The sequence below is a fragment of the Marmota flaviventris genome, chromosome 3 (assembly GCF_047511675.1).
Source record: "Marmota flaviventris isolate mMarFla1 chromosome 3, mMarFla1.hap1, whole genome shotgun sequence".
NCBI classification, from domain to species: Eukaryota; Metazoa; Chordata; class Mammalia; order Rodentia; family Sciuridae; genus Marmota; species Marmota flaviventris.
Genome location: NC_092500.1, coordinates 83,713,069 through 83,730,860, shown reverse-complemented (window position 1 = coordinate 83,730,860; position 17,792 = coordinate 83,713,069). Strand labels below are relative to the sequence as shown.

The following is a 17,792-nucleotide window of genomic DNA, read 5'->3' as shown; positions in this document are numbered from 1 at the left end:
TCCAGCACCATATTAAAAAAAAAAGTAATAAAGTTATAATGAGGCCATTATTGTAGGCCCTCATCCTGAAGACCACATAAAGACACAGAAGGCAACTATCTACAAACTGAAAAGTGAGGCTCTGGAAGACACCAATCCTGTGGGTCCTTTGATGTTGGACTTCCAGTCTCCAGAATGATGAGAAAATAAATTTATCTTGTTTAAGTCTCTCTGGTAGTGGAAGTTTGTTATGGCAACTCTAGCAATCTGATACAGGGACCCTGGGGAAGTGACTTAACTCTTCCAGGTAGGATAAGTGACATAATTCACAGAACACAGAACAAAATGTAGAGCCCCTTGTTAAAAAGATTGTTAAGAATTTCAAAATGGCCATAGCAGAGCATTAAACCAAGTTAAACCCCTCTAAGCTCAGGGGTCCTGAACAGCTGCACACTTCAAACCCTTCCCTCACCAGGAAGCTGCCTCTGCTCTAGGCCTCAGTTTAGACATCTGCAAAGTGGTGCTAATAATGGCACTTACTTTTAGGGTTGTTGGGAAGATTAAATCAGATTCTAAGATAAGCTCTCAGAGGACATGAAAGGGTGTTCAAAGTTTCACATTAATTGTCTTTCCTGGGTTGAGTCCCAGGATCACAGGAAAGAAGAGTTTGTTTTCTTTTTCTCTATTTATGGTCAGTGAGCCATTAGTCAGTGGGACAGAGAGTGTTTATGGCGGGGTGGGGTGGGGTGGGTGTGGGAGCAGAGACTTTAAGAGCTGAGAGATTCTGCCAGGTGAGCCATGCAAATCATCTGCTGACTGAAGTCTGGGGGTCTCTGCTGCAAGGCAAGTGATTTCTTTTTCGGCCTCCCCCTCTCCTGCCGCTGCCCAGGAAGTATGCCCCAGTGCAAGTGGCATTTGGATCCCAGGCTTCCGTGTTGTTGCCTGACTTTCTGACAAAAGTGTTATTATTTCCACACACATGACTCTTTTATTCTATAAATAAATAAAGCTTTAGAAGGCAACTGAACACAACCCTGATTTCTAAAATGGGACAGGACAAATAAAGCAGATCGTTATAAGATTGATACCCACGAGGAGATAGAGAAAGTCAGGGGATTCTGAGTGGCATTTTGGAAGGGGCGATTATTTTATTTGACATATTTATTACTTTCTAAAATCATTTCGAAGCCAGCGGTTTGAACATTTAGGATAAAAGGCCCTTCTCAAAATAGAATAAAATGCCAACACTAATAATTTTTCAAACTATCACAAGGAGATGATTTTTTGTTTAAGACATAAAGTTCTAAGTAGATCTTTTACTGGTATCAGCAGATTTTGTGGCATAGTGATCAGAACACACCTTACTGGTTCTTCTTTGCAATTTATTTGCAATTCACCTTTCCTACAGGAGGGTTAAATCTATGGGCCCAGCTCTTCTTTTTTAATACGATGGTAGCATTTGTTGATTGCCCTTCTGGTAGGAAAGCTCAGAACTTTACAAATGAATCTACAAGAAAGCAGCATCTTTCTTTGAAGTGCTGGTCACTCTCCCAGATATACTCAGTAAAAGCAAAACAAGGTTTATGGAGGGAAGTTATTTGGATTTATTCTTAGTGAAAGAGATGATAGTGAGTTATGTCCTGACTTTGTTTTCATTATAATTAGAATAAATCTATATTCCTTCAAGACCCAAAGTGATCTGGCTGCTGAGAGACTGTAGAAAGATAAAACAATTTCCAAGCTCCTTTTCTTTGGTCTTTGTTCATCGCCCCTATAATCACAGCCTCTTCATTCTAGTTGCTTACGGAAAGGAATGAGGTAGGACAGGGTCAGTAATTAATATAATGATATTTAATTAATATGCAATGATAATTACATGTTGTAAACTAATATATTCTCAATTCCCAGGGTATATGGCAAATATACCTCCATGACAGCTTGGGGCTAACCCAAAGTAATGTAACATCATAAATTAGAGATAAACTCTGTCTCCATCACCAGATAGTAACTTCAAACACTTTCACTTTGTTTCAAAATAAAAAAGAAAACACTTCACTTTGTCTAGTACATTTCTTTCAGGGACGGTAAATTGCTCTCACATGTATTACCTCACTTAAAGTTGGAGCATTAGTTACGCTCTTTCAAGTGGAAGGCATTAAGGCGGGGGGGGGGGGGGGGGTGTAGTCAGATGATCTCAGGTGATAGAGATTTAGTGTGTAACTACCTGGAGAATGAAGGAAATCGGGAAGCCACTGAACTACTAGGCCTCAAGAGAACTGGGGACTCAAGTCACTCTACTAATCTATCTTTCTTGTAACTCAGGTTCTCTTTCAGCACAGATTCTAATGCCAAACTTGAATCATGCTACTTCTTAGCTATGTGTCCTCAGGCAAGTTACGAAAACTCTCTGTGGCTGTTTCCTCTTTTAGAAAATGAAACAGACCTCCTCCACATGGTTGAAGTTTATACACTTAAAGTATTTAAAACAGTAAGCAACCACTGGGCTTGGTGGAGCATGCCTGATCTCAGCGCCTTGGGAGGCTGAGGCAGGAGGATAGAAAGTTCAAAGCCAGCCTCAGCAACTTAGTGAGGCCCTAAGCAACTCAGTGAGACCCTGTCTCCAAATGAAATACACACAAAAAAAGGGGCTGAGGATGTGGCTCAGTGGTCGAGTGTCCCTGAGTTCAATCCCCGACATCCACCCCCCAAAATAAATAAGACAGTACCCAACACACAGAAATTGGAATTTGCTTTCATCATTTTTGTTATTGTTACGTTTTCGATTACTTCAGCATTTACTAGCTGTCTACTACCCCCTTGGTATCTACAAGACTTCTGATTACTACCTCTTCTATATGTGACTGTTAGCATCTGCCCCTTTCAGTTTTATTGTTTTACTTCAGTTACTGGATACTTTTGTTTATTTTATTTATTTAGATTTTTAAAAATAGTGCTGGGCATTGAACCCAAGCCCTCATGCATCCTAGGCAAATGCTTTACCACTGAGCTACACCACAGCCCTGACAACTTTCTATTGATCTCATCTTCTACCTTCTCACGCATGCTTCCGTTTATTGCTTTTATTCTTTGTGCCCCTTTGCTTCTGCTCTTCTCTATCACAAGGCTTTCTGGGTCTCACTTTTAATATCTTTAGAGAAGATTTCATTGGGCCAGCTAGTGACTAGTCAGTGTGGATTTCTGTCAGAGTTCCTATCTTTCTTGCCCCAGGCTGTTGGCAAGGTTATACTGGATTGTCTTTGAATGTGATGAGAATCCATGGTCCAATCAGTACTATGGAAGGTGGCAAGGGTCTCAGCATGTTAGCTGAGGAATCCTGTGCAGAGAACCATTTCAGACTCTGTTAGGAGGAGGCCATGGTGGGAAGCAACATCCAACTTTCATGGCTCCAATTTAAGACACGCTTTTGCACTATTGCCACCCATTTATGATGGAGAAACTGAAGCTCAAAAAATATCAAGTGATGCTAGGTCGTATAGCCTTAGAGCACATACTTTATATTTAATTTTACCAAAGGAGAGGTGCTATTTCTTACACTTTATTTAGTCAGTAATGGGTGATGATATTTTTTTTCTCCGGAAATGGCATCTTGAAATGTAAAAAGTACTTCTCTTGCTATTACACAATATCTCATTTAGGATTCAAGCAATATAGAGTCAAATGGAAATTATCTCAGGTGAAATAGAGGTAAAGAGGTTTAATTCACTTAAAAGACAGACATACTGAAGGATAGTTGTGTCACTTTGTCTTTGTTTCCTTAATACTCTGGCTAGTTTAACAAACCAGAATATTAATTATCTGGCAATTGAAATGCCATAGAGTCAGCATCCTTCTGTAGAAAAGTTTTTTCTGAAATAGAATTTGGAGGGGCAGGGGAAGGCAGCAGAAAATCCAACTTTTACAGGACTTGGGAGATAGACACTTCAGACTAAAGATTTATTTATTTATCAGCAACTTGTTTCAACTTGCCAGGGAAATTCCTTGAGTGAAAACATTTATCTAAACCAGTTGTTCAATTCTCATCTTACATCTGTTTTTAGCTAAAATTCATTCCTTAGTCCTTTTAGACAGAAGTTTGTGGATTGAAATGCCACTTTAAAATGTAAATTCTAGTTAAGTGGAAGAATTCCAGTTAAGGATTAGGAGAGACTAAATAAAGAAACAGTAAATTAATGATTGTCCAGGTGAAAAGGTGAGCGAGTGGGGTAGAAATTAATGAATCAATCTGAGGACTGGGAATCACGTATGGCACTGGTCCAGGGAATGGCATGCACCATAATGTCGAATTGGATAAATTTTGATTAGTAGTGAACCATGAAATATTATTTGAAACATGAGCCTTACTTAATATTGTGGCTTGTGAAAATCAAAGGGGGAGTTACTGGTTATGAATAATGCTCTGTTGTTGATTGAGCATGTTTCTGAGAACCCTAAAGAGGTTGTCCATAATGCATGTTGGGAGGAAGGATGGCAGCCTTGGAAAGGCCTGACAGTTTGGGGGAAAGACTGGGCCTGCTGGGGATGAATGCTGTGCAGATCATCTGCATGGACTAGAAAACAGGAATTGCTTCTCTATATTAAAAAGGCTGGCATACTCTTTGGGTACCTCTATCAGATTATAGGAACCTAACTTTTTGTTTTTTGAGACAGGGACTTGCTCTGTTGCCAAGGTTGGCCTCAAACTCCTGGATTCAAGTGATCCCCCTTCCTCAGCCTCCCCAGTAGCTGGGACTACAAGAGCTTGCCACTGCACCTAACATATTTTTTAGAAAATTTAATTAACTAAATTTATAATGGGGTTAATTGTTTAAGAGAATTTAATTTGTTTAACTTAGCTATTAATTGCACATTAATCAAAGATCATGAAAAGAGATCATTCTTAGTTTTAATTAATTAAAAAAACTTATAAATGGATTAATGAGATGGGTAAGTTGAATGAAACTAGGTTTTTTTATTTATCTGGTGGGCAATCAGAGAATGACCTTGGGTTGTAAGGAAAAAGTGATTAAAATAAGTCTCTCCCTGTGGAGCAAGATGTGTACCTATTTCTAACCTGTCTTAATAGGCAGAAGGAGGGCTGGATTCATAAATGATATTTGGTAATAGTTGAATAATGATTTGGTATTCAGCTAAAAGATACTAAAATAGTATCTAGGTTGTCACCAATGCCATGCTTACAATCAGAACAAGCAAAAACTTCCTTTAGAAAGAATTCTAAAACAATGATGTTTCATGTAGACTTGGTTCATGACTTATACCATGTGTTTAGCCCATTCTGTGTTGGCAATATGCCTGGGATCAGAACAGCAGGAGGATGCAAAATCCTTTATTATCAGTCCAGTGAAGTTATTCAATTTCTAAAGACCTAGCCATAGCAGGTTAGGAGTTTAAAGCAAACAACAGCATTCACTTATTCATTCAGTGAATTTTTTATTGAATATCTACAGGACAAAAAAGAATCTATCATAAAGGATGTAAAGGTGAAAGGACCTAGTGTTCTACCCTCAAGGACTGTAAGGGACTTATAGTCAGTGAAGGATATAAGCCATCTATAACAATAATAGTACAGTTGTTTTATGTCACAAGAAAAAGAAATATGTTTATCATGATCTATTATGTGTCAGGCAATATGCTCTTGTCTATGACATCTGGTCAGATCCTTGTAACAACTATGGGAGATGGATTTGAATAGAAACCTGCAAAAATCATTCATAACTGAGGATATCTGATTGGGGAATACAGGTGCAAAGGAATTCAGGTCGTGCAGTCTGTGTGGTGTGGGCGGACAAAGAAGCTTAGTTCAGAGAGCTAAGTGGGGGGCCAGGATGTAAAGGCTCTTGGATGTTAGTCAAGAAAGTCTAGGTTTTGTGCCTTACTAAAGTCAAGAGTGACCAGGCTGTGTTTTAGATAGCTGCACCTGGAAGCCTGAGAAGACCAGGCAGGCATGATGATTAGGGCAGCAGTTTCTTGGAGTCTGCATCTAAACAAACTGAAGTAGGGAAGGTGCCCTCAGGCCTGCTTTTGGAACATATTTCTGTTCCAAAACAAGCTGAAGACTCAGCTTGGTCTTTGTTACTCCAGAGGGCAGAACTAATAGAGGGTAAATCATGGACAAACAATGTTTTAGATATGGAAAGGAAAAATAGCTTGGGAGTCTAGCAGACGTTGGTTTCAATCCCAGTTCCTGGTGTTCTAAAGCAATCCATTTACACAATCTTGCTGTGCCTTTGAGTTAGTATGTTACAATGCTGCTAGTAACATTCACTTTACAGGATGGTTGAAGGATTAAAACAAGGTGGAGACCTTTTGGGAGAAAAGTCAAAAACAGCATCTGGCTCAACTGGAGAAAGATCTTCAACAGTGGGCTGCTTTCCTAGTTTGTGTGCTCCTGTTGCCAGGGAAATTCATGCAGGGGCTGCAGGCCACCTGTCAGGAATGCTGTAGAAGGAGTTCTTGCATCCAATAGGGGTTGCATCAGAAGACTTTTAGGACTCCTCTCTGCAGAATTTCTGCTGCTTTGGTTGTGCCCCATCCCCAATAGTGATGATAATACCTGGTAATGTTCATGGGTACCAAAGGGAAGGTTAATCATCAGAATAGCTAGGCAGAAAATAGTTACCTAGACCTAATTAATGTTGAAACCATAGACATTGTAAAGGGGACATTTTCATTAAGTGAGCTAAGACCCAGGATAGTGGGTAAGTCCTAGGTTCCTGCCCATCTGCCATCTGTTTTTGCTTCTGTTGCAGTGTCCTGATCCTCTGGAGTTTTCCCAAGACACCATAGGCCAGTTATTTAAATGTGTTTGTTAGATTCTTTTTTAAAAAATAAAATCTTATAATGAAGCCTAAATGATTAACAGGGCTGGGGTTGTGGCTCAGTAGTACAGCGCTTGCCTAGCATGCGTGAGACATTGAGTTCAATCCCCACCACCACATGAAAAAAATTAACAAATTAAAAAAACAGCTGTCAGTGGTTAAAATGGGCTGTGGTGGGGTAGGAGAGGTGGCTGAAATCTTCCCTTTCTCTGGGTAATCCCTGGTTTGAATACTGCTGCTCCAGACCTGGCCTGTTTTCAGCTCTCCTCTGGAGTCTTTTGTTTTCTGGATTCCGATGGCAGCTGTTATCATTCCAGCTGCAGAGGGGATGGGAGGCAACTTCCTGTTATTCTATCCTGCCATCCCTACGGGGGTGGACATTCCTCCCCCATCTCCTGTGTTCAGCAGTAATTTGGAAGAACTTGAGCCTAGAGGCAGCCAATCTATTTCTAGGGCTGGAGGAATGGCCATGGCCAGTTTGAATGGCCAGTTTGAATGGCTATGGCCAGACACTGTTTGAAGGCATCTGGGGAGCAAGGCAGGTAATGGGCACTGACAGACAAGTGCATCTCCGACTTAGAGGAGGAAAGATGAGTGGCAGAGAGAGGTTGAATTGTAGATTCAGAAGGTGTCTGAGTTAAGGGTTGTTAAATAAATGGTGGGTGGGTGAGTAGGGGGAGGGAAGGGCTCTGATCCAAGCAGAGATAGAGGATAGAGGGGGTGTGGGGAGGTGAGGGTGTGAAGGAGGGGGGGCTTGAAGAAATCAACGTTGAAGTTTTTGGTCAAGGGATTATTTGGAAGGAGAGCACATTTAAGATGTAAGAATGGTGATCTCTGCATCCTGTACAACAAGAGAAATGACAAGTTGTGCTAAAAAAAAATGAAAGGAACGCAAGAGGGAAAGAAATGATATGAATATATATTTCCTGGGGCCCTAAATATTAATCAAGGCTTTTCATTGAATTGACTATAAGGAACACAAAGAGGAATGAACCAGGGAGCTTACTCTTCAGAAAGCAAGAAATGTATTCAACAGGAAGGCAGGAAATGTATTTAACTGGACATGTAAAACCACATATTTATTTATTTTTTTTTTTGGTGGTGCTGAGGATTGAACCCAGGGCCTTGTGCATGCGAGGCAAGCACCCTACCAACTGAGCTATGTCCCCAGCCCCAAAACCACATATTTAAACATCTGTACAATCTCAATTATCCTTATAAAAACCTCTGACATAGGTATTATCAGCCTCATTTTAGAGAGGAGGTAACTGAAGTTTAATTTCAGTGACTTCCCCAAAGTTACTGACCTCAGTGGCAAAGCTGTGCAAAGGACTCACTCCCTATTCTTGTTCATTGTAGCACAGCCAAATCTTGGCAGAGGACAAAGACTTTAATTTAATTAGGCTTTGAGAGAAGAGTGGGGATTCCAGTTATGCCAAAAGATGAGAAACAAGCCAAGATCTGTGAGAGACAGTTTTGATTGCAGCAGAGGGGTTCCCAGGAGTGATGTAGTAGATAAGGTGGGAATTTAAATAGAAGCCAGATTAGGGAGTTTTAAGAGCCAACCTGAGAATTGCAGGGAAAAGGAGCCCCGAGGAACACCCCACTTCCATTCCTTATATTTAGTAGTGGTGCAGAGAAAGAATTAGAGCTGGGTGGGTGGGTGGGGAATGGAATCAGGAATACAAGTGAGGAGTTTGAAATATTTTATATTATAATAATACTTTATATTATAATAAAATAAAGTAGGTGTGAAAGCCGTAGCTCAAGCCTGTGGGTTTTTTTTTTTTTTTAATAGCATTACAGTGTTTGAAAGAATGTGGAGTACAAACACGTGTGTATAAACACAGGATGGTTGTGGCGATTAAATATAACACAATGCTGGACTCCGCACATCTACAAATTTTGACAGACTGGTGAAATGGATGACCAGTCATCAATTACAAAACAATAAAAAGCAACAGAAAATCAATAATTAATTCATTGCATTTCCAGAAGATGATGGATAATATGCTACCTATATCCTATAAAATAGAGCCACTTTTCAACATTCGTTTCTGCCTTGGATAAACTGAAAGAACGCGGTCTGAGAATCTTTGTTTTCTCAGCCAAGGGAATTACACAGCGAAATACCCGCCAAGGGTAAATGTTAGTTAATTCTTAATGATAGCTCAGCCAATGCAATTGGTTCCATTCAACAGTAATTATTCTCGTGTGGTTTGTTGAACTCAATTGTGAGGTTTCTCCCCTTTCCCCCTTTTCAGTTGTTGCTTCGAACAGCAGTCTTAAGGTCCTTAAAAAGGTAAATAATATACATATGTGTGTGTGTATATATGTATATATATATATATATATACATATATATATATACATACATATATATATATATATATATATATATATATATATATATATATATTTTTTTTTTTCCTTACTCTGGAGATTCCATCCTATTTGCCTTGGAAGCTTGTGTGGCGTGATTTTTTTCATCGCCAAAAGGAAAATCAGTCACATTAACCCACCAGTTAACAATCCAGAGCTGGGTCGCCGTTTCTAGGGATTCTCTTCCCAGTCTCTGGAAGTGCTTTTAAGTTTTAAATTCCCCTTCTGAGGCAACACCCAGCAGACCCACGAAGAAAAGGCAGGAGGGTGAGCTGGCGTTTCCTTTATTTGCATGACTTGAAGCTAGCCATTTTCTGCACCACGCGCCGCCGGGCTCCTACTTGCCCGCAGAGGCAATTGTTTTGCCTCAAAAAGGGGGCTTGGGTGGGTTGGTTTCGTTTCTGATCTGGAATATAATAACTACTCCAAGGGGGAAAAAAAAAAGTTTAAAACTCGGCTCGCCAGGTTCTTCGCCATCCCATTATCTCCGTTCCTCACAGATAGCAGGAAGGGCAGCATTTTTTTCTATCAACACCCACTTCCAGCCCAATCTCGCTCAGCGAGGAATGTATAAAATTAGTGGACTCCTCTGAGTGACGCTCGTCTGGCCCAATCAGTGGGGGCGCAGGCGCAGCCGCCCCGCCCCGCTGCCAACGCTCTTTGGCTCATTCCTGCAGGCGGGGACGGGAGAGGGCGGCGGTGGGAGGAGGAGGTACCTGGGGCTGGGAGTGATGTCAGCTCCCAGCTCGGTGCCTGCCCGGATTCCTGACTTGGTGTAGGGCAGACAGGGTGGGGACTGGCCGGGGAAGGAGTCGTGCGCGGCTGGCCTGCGGCGGGGCCCTGTGGCGGGGCTTTGAACTGGGAGCAACGGTGAACGGAACTTTTGGAAGTAGTGCCGGCGGCTCTCCACCCCCAGGTAAGGGCGGTTGGCCGCGCTCCCTCGGCCACCGAGCGGAGTGGCACAGCTGCGCGGCTGCAGCCGCCCCTCCCCTTCCCGGGGTCGATTTCCTTTTTCCAGCTCGCTCCTGCTTCCCAAAGGGGACCCGCACTTTTGGGGGGCGGAGGTGGGGGTAGGGCTTAACTCCTTACGGCGCCGCGGCGGCGGCTTCCGTGTGGAAAACGCCCGCACGGCTGGGCGCCGGGGGTCTTGTGTGTGTCCGTGGGCCCCGGACCCTGCTCCCGCAATAATTCCAGAGAAGCCCAGTCCGAGAAGTGTGGGTGAGGGTGGGCGACGGGGTCCTTAACAATGCCACAGATATCTTAGGAACCATCGACTCAATAATTAAGCTTTCTGAGAGGGAAAAAGTTTTGTAATTCTTCAGTTTTCCTGTGGCCTGTTGTTACACGTTAAGTAAAGTAATATCAATCTTTTGCTTAGAGATCATCGTACAATCTTTTTTTTCTAATCTGGTCAGGATGTGAGAAATGCACTTGGGGTGCATTTATTGTGAGCCTGTGGGAAAACTGGTCTCCTTGGGCACACTCTAAAACTGACCCCTGTTCGCTTGCGTCTCTGCCCCAACTTTGGGCTCCCTGGGGGGTTAGGCAGGCCGCCCAGAATCTTCACATCTGCTTCCTGTGGCTGCCTGACCTGACGGAAGGATGAAGGCTGTTAGTTGTGTTTTCAGGAATCATTTTTTTTAGATAAGCGAGTTTTAAGAGGGAAATGTGGTGGAAGGCATACAAGCTCTTCATTATATGGCGTGTGAAGTTTTCAACATGTGGGACCAAATCAAATCCTTGCTTTCACTAAGAACCCCAGACAGCAATGCCGAGAGAACTTGATTTAAAAGACTGTGTATGGTAGTTAGAGGAAAGCTTTTGCTGCCAAGAGGGAAAAAGTCACTTTAAGAAGTGTAAGACTGTGATTCCTATGTTTATTTCCTGTTTCAGACCTATTCTTTTTCCTGCGTGGAGATTTTGTGTGTGCAGGTCACTAGCTGAATGTGATTGACTTTTTGAAGAAAAGAATTGACTCTGCACACTGATTCAGAACGCTGCTTATCAGTACTTCAGGGCTCATTCTTTTGGCTGAGACTTGCGAGTAGTTTCCCTTTTCTTTCTTGCAGTCCTCTGTAGTGAAGATCCTCCTGTTGCCAGGTCTGGAGGAAATGGAGTGGACTTCACTGTGAGTCAGGAGCTGTTTCCCAGGCCTCTGACCAAGAGGGCATTTCCAGCAGGTGGGGAAAAAAAGAAGCCACATTAGGTCTGGTAAACCCAAGTCAGTAGGTGTAGTGATGGAGGACTTTATGGATGGTTCTCTTGTCTTTGTAGCAGATGACAGGTTTCAGAGCTAGAAAGACCTTGTTGTGTTTTGTTCTGTTGTTGTTTATAAAACACCTGGGTGTGTATTGTTCTTAGTTCCTGCAAAAATTAAATAGCACAGGGTGGATCAGAGCAGGCTTTTTGAAAAGAGAATGCATACTTTACTGGAAAGACCAGAACATTTTAATTTTGGTTTGTGTTTTGGATGGAAACACAGAAATTGCTAATGGCTCAGCAATAATGGTGAATAAGATTTTTCTGTTTATGTTCTATGGTGAGTATGGAAAATGTACTGAATTTTCCAGTTTGTTTTTTTCAGTAGGAAAGATGTGGAATTCTTGTGGGCTCTCCCTACTTTGGTTGATTAGAGTATTCAAACTGCAGCTTATACTACCAAAAGATGGAGCTGCAAAAACTAGACAGGCAAGCAAAAAGTATCTTTAGGATATTATCTTCATGTGCCAAATTCAGATTTACACTTTCTTTCCAAGAAGCTAGTCTCAGTTTAGGGACTTGAATATTTCATGGCTCTAAATTTGATTCACAGTGTTTGTAATAACAGTCATTTTACCTTATTTTTCTTTCTCCATCCATGTTTATAGGGACAGATGTGGTACAGTATAACATGGTATTCTAAAGGACAATATTTAAAAAAAAAAGTTTGCATTATTGACAAAGGTAGGATCAGGGTTTGGTTAAATTCCTTTTGATAAACAGCTAACATTGTTCCAGTGTACTTTAAAAATTAGGGTCAACTGGCCTTAATGAACAAGTATGGACTTGAAATCCAGGCCACACTGTAGTTTCAGATCAATAACGCCTAATCACAGGGTATCAGACAGTTCTTGGGAACAAGTTCAATGAGGGGGATTTAGTCAACTATGTGGTCTTTTTGTCACTCTTTGTACCAGCATGAGATAAATCAGTACAAGATTATTTCCCCGTTACTTACTGATTTATTATTTTTTAAAAAAATCTATCTTATCCATGAGATGAAATATTTGTTTTTGTAGTGAATTTTGTTGACAGTTTGTTATATTAAAATTAATTTTTGAGTTTCTCATCTTCATTTTTAAAGGTACCTTGTCTCAGAATACAGCGTTTTTGAACTGCTGACTGAAAGAAGACCTCATTCAACATTCTGACTTTTCAGAAATATTAGTACATGTCTCTGACCTGATTTGGATTACCTTCTCAAAACAACAAATGAATGAGTTAATTAGAGCATATTCATTCATATGTCACCTCAAATGAAAGCATGGGCAAGATGCATTGTGTAATCCAGAGATTACCCTAGAAAGTTCTATCAGTTTTGAATTAAGAAAAAAAAAATCACAGTTGTACAGCTAATTATGAAATCTTGCAGGGAGCCATAGTTGTTATATGAGATGGGTTTAAACAAGAGATTCAAAGCTGTTAAGGCTAGTGTCACATTTTGATGCTTGGCATTGTTTGGAAATAAAGAACAATGTGTCCTTTGACTGGCGGTTCTGTTCAATTAAAAGCTGATAATTTCACAATTAAATCAATCATCAAACTGTCCAAAAACTGACACTACCCCAAAACTGCCACAGGCTGATGCAATTTTCTCATCTGTAGTATTTTATGTCATTTATTTCTCACACTTATTGTAGTGTGTGTCAGAACCTGTATTGTCACATATATCACAGAAGTTGATGCTTTATTAATGGAGCTCATGGCTCAAAAAAACAAAAAACAAACAAACAAAAAAAACCCCCAAAACTACTTTGAGTTAACTCACTCTACAAAATACAAATATTTTAAAAATATTTTATTTTAAATACAATAATTATTGATGTAAGTTTGGCATTAAATGTTGATGTTTCAGAAAGCCAAATGGTGAGGGTTTTTGTTACTTCAGTATTTTTTCCCCCTACCTCAAAGGAACTGAAACACCAGACAGCTGGAATTTAAGAAATGGGCTCTTCCAGAAGTTTAAAGTTTGCACACTTGGTAGGTAACTGGGGGGGAGAAGGGAGGGTCTGAGTTAAACATGTAGCACTCTGTACTTTTCTATTTCTGAAATGTGGGCTTGGACTCTGAGTGGTCCAGGTGGGTGTGTTGTCACAGTTTGCGACTGTACTTGGGTTATGAGTCTCCCTGGAACGTGGTGTGACTCACGTTTTGACTGGCACATGTGCACATCCTTGTTTTTGTTGGCAAGTGTAAAGGGTTGAGAATAGAAAGACCATTTGGTGGTTTCTGTATAGTGGTACACCTAAAAATGTCCGTGACTGAAGGAACTGTACAGACTCAAATTGCATTGAGTATCAGTCATGCTGGCAAAGGCTCATAGCTTAAATATGGGTGGTGTAGGAGGAAGATCAAGTACTATAATGTTTGGGGCTGACTGTAGATTTCTTGGACATCCTCTGAACTCTAGAGTAGGTTTAGGCATATTTACCTCTCCTTTAATTTAGGGAAATCAAACACTGGACATAAAAACACACAAGTTTAGGGAAGCAGGTATGCTTATTCCTAGAGTATTTGTTAAAAAGGCAAACTTAACTTCACCTGGTGAGAGACTGAGAATTTGGTTACTTATTTCTGAATAAGACTTACCACTCTTTTCAGAAATAAGTAACCAAATTCTTTAGTGAGGGAGACAGTTCTTGAGAAGAAGTAGGTAGGCCCACTGGGAAATGTGTTAACTCTTTCATAGGAGGGTTGTTAGGCTGTACAGTATCACTCAGTGTGCCTACATTATCTTGTGTTTCTGTGCCTAGGATGTAGATCACTGCAGTTCTTTTTCTGGCCTTTTGTCATCTTTATCTTCATCTGTATTACATCGTACAAATGTCATCTCACTGCTACAGAGTTGTATGAGTATTTATGAGGAAAGTTTATTGAATCGCGTTTATTTGGAAAAAGTGAAAACTATTTTTAAACTCTGTGGCCTACTTTCTTCATGTAGTAGCTTGACAGTGTAGCTGCAGTTATACAGATAAAGTCCCTATAACCACTATCTTTTTCTAAAGATGCTGATTTTTAGAACAACACACAGTAGAGAATTTTATTTCATTTGAATTGGAATTGAAACATGTTCTTTTCTTATGAATGATAGAAGAGTCAAATGGGCTTCTAAGTTAATTCTGGGAAGTGAGAAGGGAGGTAGGGAGTCATTGAGCAGTCAGGGGAAAACACTCTGTTTGAACCTGTGATTCCATTAGGACCATATGTGTGAAGTCACCTGGGTCTCAAGTGTTTTTCCTCTGGATCAGCTGCTTGGATGTTCTTGTCAAACTTTTACATTCTTCCATCCTCCACTTCCAACAGTGTATGACTTTGCATAACTGAAAAAGCTTCTAAATACAGAATTTAGGTTCTTAGTTGTTCTTTACTATTTATTCTTTGCCCAAGATACTTTGATTCTTTAGGTTGACTTGCCCTCTACATCACTCTGTGGACTGGACACACCCAGATGTGTATCCTGCCCATGTCTTCCCTACATCTAACCCCATTTTGTTTAATTCACCACCATGGCCAGTTAAAAGTGCCCAATTTTCCAGAATCCCCTGCAGCGGGGGTATCTTAGTGATGTAGTCTAGGCCAGTGAGATGTAAGTACCAGGGTCCTTCCTCCCTTATCCCCAAAGCTCTTATAAGGGGACAGCCTCTATGAGCTCACCTGTTAGGCCTTTTGTTTGTATTTCTTTTTTCTCCCTGGAGAAAGGGGACAAAGCATCTTGTGACCAAAGACAAAAGGCTTGAGGATTAAGAATGGCTGGGTAGAAGATAAGAAGGAGGCTGAGAAGCTGATGGCATTCTGAAACTGCTGTATTAGACCTTGTCTACCCATGACTTTGATGAGAAAAACAAAATCTCTAAATCACAGAAATTGGATATGTACTTGTAGCCAAATGTGGTCTTAACTTGTGTCTAAATTTAAAAAAGTTATCTGTTCTTTAGGAATTAAAAGGCATTATTCTGTATGAGGGGAAAAAATGGTAGGACTTTGGAGCCACACAGATCTCAACTTGAATCCCGACTTCCAACTTGAATTCTGACTTTGCTGTTTATTACAGTCTGATATTGGCAAATAATTGAACTTCCTTGGGTCTCACCTTTGCATCTATAAAATGGTAATAATAATGTTTGTGTCAGACAGTTTTTGCAAGGATTAGACATAATTAGAAATTATTAATAGAAATAATAATGTATATTTGGCCTTGGTAGATTTTCAGCAAAGAATGACATGATATTACGGAAGGAGAGTGTAGTGGGGAGCCTGAGGACGGGGAGGGAAGTAACTCAATAGCCCTTCTCCTCATAGGGCCTCAGTAAACCTAGGTGGAATGGGTGAATGGTAGGCTAGTATTATAGCTGCTATCATTTGTCTCCATCTGCTCATGATTCCGTTTAGCTCCCATCTTAGTCCCACATGCCCAGACAAGGATTCTTGGAACTTTCTATTCTCCAATATTGGTTGAGAAAGTAAAGGATGTTTTAATGAAACTTTTATTAACTATAGCAAAGGGATAAAGGTGTGGGCTCTGGAGCCAGACAACTGTAGATTAGAATCCCCTGTCCTTAATAACTGTGATTTTGGTTAAGTCTTTTGTGAATGGAAATAATTGGGTGGTTATGAGGATTAAATATGATAATGTGTGTGAAGCACTAACAGCTGTTTTCCTGGCTAGCTACCTGTACTGGACTGAATATAGTTACTGTTATTATTTGTTGAGCATTTGATGAGCAATTCTAGCCTTGGTATAAGGTCCTCTTTGAGATGAAAAGATGAACAAAACATATAATTTACCCTTTACAGTATTCATGTATAGGAAATGAGGACAGAAAAGGGATGGCATATCTTATACATAACCATTATAAAACCAGATTTTGAATACTACTTAGCTGTTAAAAAGATTGAAAAGAATATACTGAGTTGTACAGGTATCTGTATATTTTAAGGAAAAAAACTCCCACATACATAACGTGTTTGGATTTGTCAGTGCATGGGGAGGGGGTTAGAATGTCAGAGAAGATGAAGGGGGCTTCATTATTTATTTTACAGCATAATATGTTTCCTTTACAATTGCTGCACTTGACTTTGTTTGCCCATGCATTTCTCTTGCAACAGAAAATGTGTTAAATTTAAAAACAACACACTGTTGGACCCTTTGGCAGTAGGTGAGGAAAGATCATAACTTAAGCTAGAATAATCACTCAAGCAAAGGAAGAGTGGGTTTATTGGGGTCCCACTGAAGGAGGTAAGGTTTGAATGGGTAGGTAGGAGATTTTGAGGAGGAAGTGAGGATACCTGGGTTTGGAATAAAATTTAGAATACAATGATTAGATTAAGAGAGATGGCTAGAGAGATTGGTATTGTTGGGAGGTAAGATATGTTGGGACTAGATCTCAAGAGGTTTTTAACAGGATTAATAAGATTAAGCTCTTCAATGGAATTTTTTTTTTTTTTTTTTTTTTTTTTTTAGATGAGGAGGAAGGTGATTATTTTATAAAGATGACTCTGGAAATAGAATGTTGAATGTTCTCTGGGGTAAATGTGGTAAGAGGAGTGGGAAGGACAGAACACCTTTAATTAAGAAGGGTACACAAGCAAAAGTTGAATCTTAATGGGAAATATGATGAGTTAAGATTTGACCATCTGGAGTTTGAGATTCCATCATGATCCACAATTATCCACCTTAGTTTTCTCATTAAGTGAATTGATAAAATAATAGTACTTGCCTCCTCAGGTTATTAGGAGAATAACAACAATGTAAGAACAGATAATGTTTACATCGCCCTTAAAATGTAGCAGGCACTGTTCTAAGATATTTAACTTAGACATAATTTCACATCACTCCTAAGAAATACATAATGCTATTGTACCTGTAGTACACATGAGGGCTCTAAGGCTAAGAGAGGCTAAGTAACTTTCTCCAGGTCACACAGATGATTCATGCTAGACTCAGGATTTAAACTCATGCAGTTAGGGCTCCAGTGTCAGTATCCTTAATCTCAGTTACTTCATATACCTGCAACTGGCTTGCTTCTGTACTTGGTACATTAAAAGCCATTAATAACTGTTGGATGGTATTATTCACATAAAGATTTTAAGTAAGAATTTAGATTTGGAGTATAGGCATAGCCTAGAATAACAGACCACCTTCAAGGAGCTTTCACATAAAGAATGAGGGTAGCCGAACTCCTCAAAGAAGATCATGAAGAATAAAAGAGAAGCAAGCACCCAGCTTTCAGGGAATTATTGATGTTTAGAAATGGTCAGGCAAAAGAAGTAGACAGTGGTGACAAAGGGAAGAAGCTCAGTCAACATAGGGAACTGTCCACACCACCCAGTGCAGCA

General features: G+C 40.2%; 1 protein-coding gene across 12 annotated transcripts in view; it reads left to right on the top strand.

Moving 5' to 3' along the window:
- Nucleotides 1-9,908: 9,908 nt before the first annotated feature.
- Nucleotides 9,909-17,792, top strand: part of LOC114091684 (liprin-beta-1) — a 222,584-nt gene continuing 214,700 nt past the window's right edge. For 10 of the 12 annotated variants that reach the window (XM_071610029.1, XM_071610028.1, XM_071610036.1 and 7 more), the window contains exon 1: nucleotides 9,909-10,113. The gene's annotated coding sequence lies outside the window, so the exon portion shown is untranslated. Of the gene's footprint in view, nucleotides 10,114-11,266; nucleotides 11,378-17,792 lie in introns of all 12 variants that reach the window. The other 2 variants (XM_071610026.1, XM_071610025.1) reach the window with 1 other exon arrangement.